General features: G+C 49.6%; 1 long non-coding RNA gene across 1 annotated transcript in view; it reads right to left on the reverse strand.

The window, feature by feature from the left end:
• The window catches only part of LOC116914583, a 413,344-nt gene extending 406,238 nt beyond the window's left edge, over positions 1-7,106 (reverse strand). The window contains exon 1 of the long non-coding RNA XR_004389755.1: positions 6,919-7,106. This is a non-coding gene — a long non-coding RNA (uncharacterized LOC116914583). The remainder of the gene's footprint in view (positions 1-6,918) is intronic.
• Positions 7,107-7,940: the final 834 nt, after the last annotated feature.

Below are 7,940 nucleotides of genomic sequence, written 5' to 3' on the forward strand. Positions count from 1 at the left end.
ATCTAATGATAGTGATAAACCAGAACATTTTTGTTTTAGATTCAGAAATGTTATACCCTAAAATGGCCCCAATGTAATCTTGAAACCAGCTCTCAACCGTTTATGAAAATCTCTGTACTGTCTATAATATAGATTCTGTGTGAAGCCTTTATCAGAAAATAGTTAGTTCAAAGAGATTCGTCTAGAAACTGTCAAGATGGAATAGGGTCATAAAATATTATTTTAAAGAGCCAAAAGTTCCCCATTAATAGCACATAAACAAGGTATATACAAACCCACTAATGTGGTAATAAAGTTTCATATCTCACTTACATGCACATAACTCAGAGAAGCAATGGGTAATGATCCGACTGAGGACCCACGTGGTGGCCGTATAGTTAGACCAGTGGCTGAGGACTTAACATCCCAATGTTTATGGAGCAGCAAGGCTCACAGCACTATGATAGATAACGGGTATTGGTAGTTCTGTCTTTCTCATAACTCCCTCTCTAGTACCAAGGACAGCGAATGTCCCAGGCACCCCAGTGTGCTTCCCATGGTCTACGCTCTCCTAGAGCACAAAGAAAGGACAAAGAGGATGACATCACCTGGCATCAGGCCTGGGAAATATGCCACAGGGAAGCAGCGTTCAACCAGGTCTAGAAAAGGATGAGAAAAATCTGGAAAATAAATTAGGGGTTGGGGAACCTACCTCTCTGGTCAAGAACACTTGATCTTCCAGGGGACCCATGCTCAGTTTCCAGAACCCTCATGGTTGTTCACAACTGTCTACAAACTGTTACCAAGAATCAGATTCCCTCTTCTGGCTACAGGGGGGTCAGGCATGCAGGTAAAACCCACATAAGACACAACTTTTTTTTTTTAAAGAAAACATTATTAAGTGTAGCAAAATGTTGTTCCCTATGGCCAAAGCAAAATACAGAGTTACAGGATGGAGCAGATTGGAGTGGGGGTAGGGAGAGCTAGTCTCCACAAAAGACAGAGTGGTAGTAGAGCGAAAAACAACTCCAAGACAGAGCTGGGACAATCCTAGCCCTTGCCGAGCAGAATGCAGCTCCTGGGACCACTCGCTGAGGCAAGAGATCTTCTTGGGCCAAGAACAGTAGACAATTAAGACCAAAGACCTTTGCTCACAATGCTACCATTTTTGCAGATTTGGGGAAGACCGGAGTGTAAGGCATCCCACAGAGCATGTGCTGTCCCAGGGGAGATGTTCTGAGACAAACGCCTAGTAAGCTTCACTGGGTAGGATTGGAGAGCAAGAAGTGGCAACAGGCCAGAGATGAGTCAGAGACATCAAAGTTACCTGGGTGCACAGTTCTTCAACCTCACGATGGTACGGAAGGACCTTTGCAACCCTTCCAGCCGGTTCCCAGGACAGCTGCTGGCTAAGTTCCAATACACCTAATCCTACACTGTGCTTTCTGTTAGATAGTTTTGCCCAGCCGTAGGCTAATGCCAGTGTTTTGAGCACATTTAAATCAGGTGAGGCTGATCTACAACATTTGGTAGGTGGACTGAACGCATATCTGGCTTTCTGGTACTTTCAGTTAATGAAGAGTTTTCAAGTGGTAGGCTCGTTTTAATTTTAGAAGCACTTGTTAAGTGTAAGGACTCTCTCCACATGCTGTTACCTTCAGCATGTTAAGGTCACCTGCCTTATAATAAAACATCATTTACCAGGGCTTTAGGAACACTGTAAATACAAAAAACTCAAAGGTTTGAGCTCACCACAGGCATCATGGCTTATATGTATCTTCAACATTAACTCTAATATGCTTGTCAGTGAAGCAAAGGTATGAAGTTCCGGCAACTTCATCATCCCGCCACTGAGATAACATATGACTAATGGACAGATGCGCATGCCCTCTTCCAGGCTGTATTTCGGCCCTGTTGTCTTTGGTTTGCATTATAGTGTGTCATAAGACACAGTCAGAAAAAGAATACCACAGCTACTTTGTTACAGCCCCAGCTCTTCTGTATGTGATCTGCTTGGGAAAGACGCTATATGACTTCTATGTATTTGCCATGTCCAATGCAACAAGGTAACCAGGTAAAGGTTTGTGGGTTTCCTGTTTGGTTGATATGACTCCTAGGAGCTCATAGTCAAATGTAACATTCGAACATGTCTTTAGCTGTAATGGTTGTCATCTTGTTGGCCCCATCCTAGTTTATTAACATTTCTTCCATGCTTTTACTGGTTAAACTCACTTAAATTTGTTGTTTTGAAGGATTGACAAGCAAGTATATAAATAGGCACGAGTACTGCAATAGTCTCTGAATAATTGAGGAGTCAGGACATACTGAACATCCTACAGCTTCCTTCCTAAATGCTGCCTCCATAGACCCACTAAAGCCATGTGGTCATACCACCAAGTTAACACGATATCATCCCATTTTGGTGAAGGGTGACTAAACCACAGTGAGGCCAACCAGATTGCTAAATGCCACTCAGTTGTGTAGGCAGGTGACAGCAGACCTGAACTCAGTCATCCTTTATATCAACAGGACGAAATACTACTTGTCACCTTGTGCAGAAACAGCAGGACAAATGTCCATTGAGCACAAGAGCATATGTTTGTATATTGCCTGGCTACTCTATGGCCTCTAGGGGGTAATTACATTCTCTATTTCCAGCTGTATTCGAGTGCCTGTTATTTGGTCTCCCTCAGTACGCATGGCATGGGGTATCACTTTGAAACCAATGGCTAACTATATACACAAAGTTACTTCTAATTTTTTTGGCTATAATTTCATTAGTGATGTGTATTCAAATGTCTATTCCTTTCCTGATATAATTGGTTAAATTTTGTTTTCTTTTTGTCCTGGTGGAAACACCTAAGAAGTATACCAGACAAAAAACATCACCTAGTAATGAACAAATCTTGCTCCAAAATGAAAGTTTTCACTTGGAAGCTTCTGAATAGATGAAAATCTACTCCTAATAACACTTGATAGTCAGGAGCAGGTGACCCAATCCAAAAGGGGAATTTCTATATTTACACATCTGAACATCAGGTAAAGATGGTCCCTTCAAATAATCTTGCCCCGGCCTCCTCAGACAGGAGCTGTGGGATGCAGCCTCATGTTTTAGAGAGGTTGTACGTTGACTACAACAGCTTCAAGTCTTCTGTCTTTTCATCCTTCTTTCCGAAAAACTTTCCTCAAAAGTCACATAAAAAATGTAGGTTTAAGTAGACTTGGACGTTCTTTAATGATCAAACGACCCAACGAAGTCCCACATCCTGTGATGCGCCAAGACAATCCTTCATCCCACTGTGGGAAGGAGGTGGTCCACCACAGCCACACCCCGAGCATGGGAGGACTCTCCAAAAGCAGAGCCAAGTAAATTCACACAGCACGACATCCTGGCAATCAATAAGGACAGTAAATCTTGGGAGGTCAGGCAAGAAAGGCTGGATGTTAAACTGTTGGCTTTTATCGCACAAGCAGGAAAACTTCCCTAGCAACGCGAGGTGCAAAAGCTTTCACGGGATCTCCCCCCGCCAGTGTCTGTGGCAGACAGAGAACAGAGATGTTCTCCTGAGCCCATAAAAAGGGACACCTATAAGACCCCTGACCTACTGATGGAGAGGCCTTCTCCTGTTTGGAGAAAATGGAAGGATCAAGGAAAATCAGCAGGCTAATTCCCACCACCTTTGCCAAAGAGATGAAGAACTAAATATATGGTGTGCCACAGCTCTGAGGCTCTGGGAGGCCGAGCTGATGAAGGGCCGCTGTGGACCTCACGCAAGCATGGGAGCCTGCAATGCCACACCTGGTCAGAGGCAAAGCATGGACATTTGGCCTCCTGGAAGCCCAGAGCGCCTCTATTGTGGATACCAGGGAATCGCCACGTTCAAAATTTCCACACACAAGTCCAAGTACAACTGGACATGTTCAGTAGATGCCAGCAAAGCCTGAGTCCTCATAAGACGAAAACCAAAGGCCAGGGGAAACTGTGGTTGGTTAAGAGCAATTTCAACTGCATGGAATGTTTTGCCCACTAACTTCCTGTGTGGTAAAGCTCTAATTCTTTTATAGCCAACATGCTGCAATGCTCTAAATATGACTTCCATCTGGCCAAAATGATGAATCACTGCTATTTTTATTGTAGCCAATGCATGATCATGGCTTATCCATTCCAAGGGTCAATAAATAATATTTAATTAATTTCCTCATAATTTCTATAATCAAAGTATATATCGTTTCACTCCTTGGGCAACTGAGATGAAGGGTTTTTTTGTTTTGTTTTGTTGTTTTGTTTTGTTTGCCTCAACTATAATTCTAAAAGAATACTACAGCATTAAAAGTCTGGTGAACGCTTGCTAAAACGCTAGAACTTTTCAGTTCCGCAGTTGATCGTGTTCTGGGTACATGAATCAAATTCTAAGAAGTGTGTTTTTGCTTCTAATATTCAATTTGGAATTTCTATCACTGTCGAAAAAGGAAGTGGACAAAAATAGGAGACGCAACAGATTGCCACAGAGGAACATACTTACGTCACTCTGGAGAAATGACAACACTGCTACTGAACCACCTGAATCACGCTCGCCCTGGAGCGCAGCGCATCAGGGATCTGCAAATGAGTGTCTTACCTCCTCCAGCACGCCAACCACAGAGGCTAGCTTACTATAGCAGCACAAGCAGCAAAGGAAGGGAGACTTGGCGCTGCTCAGCCTGGAAGGTTTCTCTCGGGAATACAAGAGTTGGGGGGGGGGTAATTTTAATTATGTTCTTTTGAGTTATTTGGCCTAGCGTTCACTTAGCATTTGGTGTATTACTCTTTGACCCAAAATTTGAGGTATTTTCAGGTCAGAGCGAGAGTAATGGCTCCATCTCTACTGACTTAACAGAGGAGGCGACTGCAGAAGGGAATGGCGGGACGTAAGCACGGCTAGCTATGTATTTGCTACATCGGACCCATGGAGTGGATGTCGCTGGGGATCACTGCCCTTCTCTCACTGGGTTTATGTTTCTCCCACTCCAGATGTGCTCCAGCAGAGGCCTTCCCGAGGCCTGCCAGCCATGCTGCCAGATGTGGGGCATAAAATATTCTAACTCGTTCCCTTCTAAGTAATGAAAAAAAGTCACACCATCTAAAAGGAAGTCGTATGCACACTCTGCAATTACCCTGGAAGCCAATTCTGTGTGAGTCACCCTACTGCCTGCACAAGACAATTTGGCTACTGGAGAATCCTGATTAATGGCATTAAACGGCATTTTTTTTAAACACCAGAGTAACAACCTGACCTGCCAAAATTTATTATTTTTTTCATCGTATCACCATTTTTTTTCTTTTTTGGCCTTGGCTGTGTAGCACCTTCCACAGAGAATAAGAAGATGAAAACCACGTGATAATGCGCTTTAAGTCTATGTATTGTTGGGGAGGTTGAATTAAGTAAGTCAGCTTCAGATTTGTACACTGCCGTGGAGCGATCCTGGATTACTTTGAGCTATTGTGAGTCTCTGGGTTGTTTCCTCAATACAAATGCAATTAGTTTGTGGACGGCACGAGAGGCTTCTGTGAAACACAGGTGACTGGGATCCAAGGTAACGGTCAGATCTCAAGGTTGATGTACCCACCCTGGCCACTAACAGCAATCCCAAGACTCCAAGTCCAGATAGCTCCCTCTCGCCTCCAAGTATTAGACGCCAGGAAAAACTGCTACGCTTTCATCTCCAGCCCTGAAACGCCCACATCCTGGGCTGACAGAGTTCATCAACAGTGAGGGCGAATTCGCTGCCGGTTACTTTATACTCTCATCCATCGATACAAGGCGCCTGCGGCTGATCAGTCAGTCACGCATTTGGATTTCAACCCGGGCCGGGATCAACATCCATTTGAAAGAAAGAAGCGACATGCGGGCGGCTGGCACCACATTCCCGAAGTGTTCTGAGTTTCGGGTGCTAATCGCTAAGCAGCCGCGGCGCTCCGGGTTCCCTTCCACCTGCGACACTCTGCGCCCGCCTAGGCACCGCCTGCTGCCCTTCCCCACCTCTTCTAACTCGGTATAGAGCTCCGGCCCCTGCCTCGGGTCCCAGCGGAGCATCTCCCGCTACCCAGTCGCTCCAAGAGGATGGGAAAGAAATCCTCTGCCCCGCCCGGCCCCACCTGGCCGGCTCCAAGCAGAGGAGCCGGTGCCTGCCGCCCCCCAGCCCTTCGCCGCGCAGGGCTGTAATAATTACATCCTCATTATTTCTTCTGCGATCGTTAGGGAAAGAGCCCGAGAACAGCAACAGCAGCTGCCGGGGGAGGCTTAGTTACAAAACCCTGCGCTGGGTAGCGCTTCGCTTAGCAACCACCCCTAAAAAAGCCCCCGTGCTCCCGGCTCGCACTTGGAGAGCCCAGCAGCGGCCACCCCCTCCCAAGCCGGAGGCCCAGGCCCTGCCGGGCGCGACGGCTGTTGCAAAGGGCACAAGTGGCCCCTCCCCGCCTCCGCGACCCCAGTGCCCGTACCACCGGCTCCAAGCACCTTCCATCCATTCCCAGTCTGGGTCCAGGTGGCCACCTGGCCTTGGGGGAGGGGGAAACACAGGTCGCACCCCACTGCCCCACCAGAGCCCCTCGCTGGCCGGCGCCCCGGGCTGCACCCCCTTACCCGGCCTCGCGGAGCGGGGAATTTCACACCTCCGCCTCGCTCCTGCACCCAGGGAGCCCGTGTGCCAGCAACCCTGCCGCGGGGTGCTGCCGCCCGGAAGGACCCCAGCGGCGATCCCCGGAGCACCAGCCGCCCTGGGGTTATTCTCACAGTCCCGGAGCGTGTTCCTAGGAGCCTCCTACCCCCAATGCAGCCACCTAGGCAGGGCCCACGCCGGTCGGGCTCCCAGCACCGCCCCCTCCCTGCCCCGACGGCACTCGCCACTTAGCGCCCAGGTCCCCGCATCCCGGTCCCCGCGGCCCCGCGCGTCTCGCACCTTCCTCAGAGCGGACATCCTTGGGCTTTCCTAGTTCAGTGGGTGCGGAGCGACATGGCAAGGTGGCCACCCCTCAGGCCAGGCGGCGCGCACAGCACTGCCGCCAGCTCCCAAGCTTGAGAATCCTTGGGTCTGTGCGTCGATCCGCAGTCTGTCTGTCCGCCGCTGCCGCTACCGCTATCGCCTCCACCACCGCCACCGCCACCGCCGCCGCCGCGCGCTCCGACCCCGTTCGAGCCCGGCGCACGGTCGGTCCTCACGGCCGGCGCCTGCGCACTCGGCGCCCGGGGAGGCACCGGCGCACTGGGGGGCGGCCGGTGCGTGGCTCCATCGGAGGAAGGGCCCAGCACCGCGCGCCTAGGGGGAGCGCTCAGGCCGCGGTGCGGCTGCCAATAGCAATCCTGGCCCGGAGGTCGCATGGCGCGCACGGCCCGGGAGCCCGCGCACAGCAGGTCCCAACTGTTGCGCGCGGAGCATTGGGTCACTCCAGGACATTGATTGGTAGCCGGCGAGAGAGCGGGGAGGTCCCACACCGCAAGTGCTCCGTGTGTTTGTAGGTCAGTGTGGGAACCCACAGGCAAGCCAATGCGCCTGGGAAGGTCCAGCTCAATGTGAACGGAGATGTGGGCTCTGCAGACGCACCGGTACACTGAACTCTGCCCGGTGAGAGCCTACTGGGCTCCCAGGTCATAGAGAGGGCGAGATGGAAGATAGGAGCTCTTCAAAGCTTAGCAAAGCCACTGAGAGAGCACCGTGCTTCTCTGAGCGCTGTGAGATATAACCTGTTTCCACCTGTTACCTCCCAGCCGGTAAACTGCTGCTTCTGCCCTCACAGGAATCAGGGGTCGTCCAGTGGCACCCCAGCACCTTGAACCCCAATCTTTATTAATAAACCTGCTCCAGACATGGGGGAAAGCAGCTCTGAGATAGTGTTAGCCCTTGATTGCTGCTGCAGCATATAGAGGTATGAAGGGTGTAGTCTGAAGCAAAGAAAAAAAAAATATCCTTTTCTCTCAGAGAAG

The sequence above is a fragment of the Rattus rattus genome, chromosome 13, assembly GCF_011064425.1.
Source record: "Rattus rattus isolate New Zealand chromosome 13, Rrattus_CSIRO_v1, whole genome shotgun sequence".
In the NCBI taxonomy this organism is placed as follows: domain Eukaryota; kingdom Metazoa; phylum Chordata; class Mammalia; order Rodentia; family Muridae; genus Rattus; species Rattus rattus.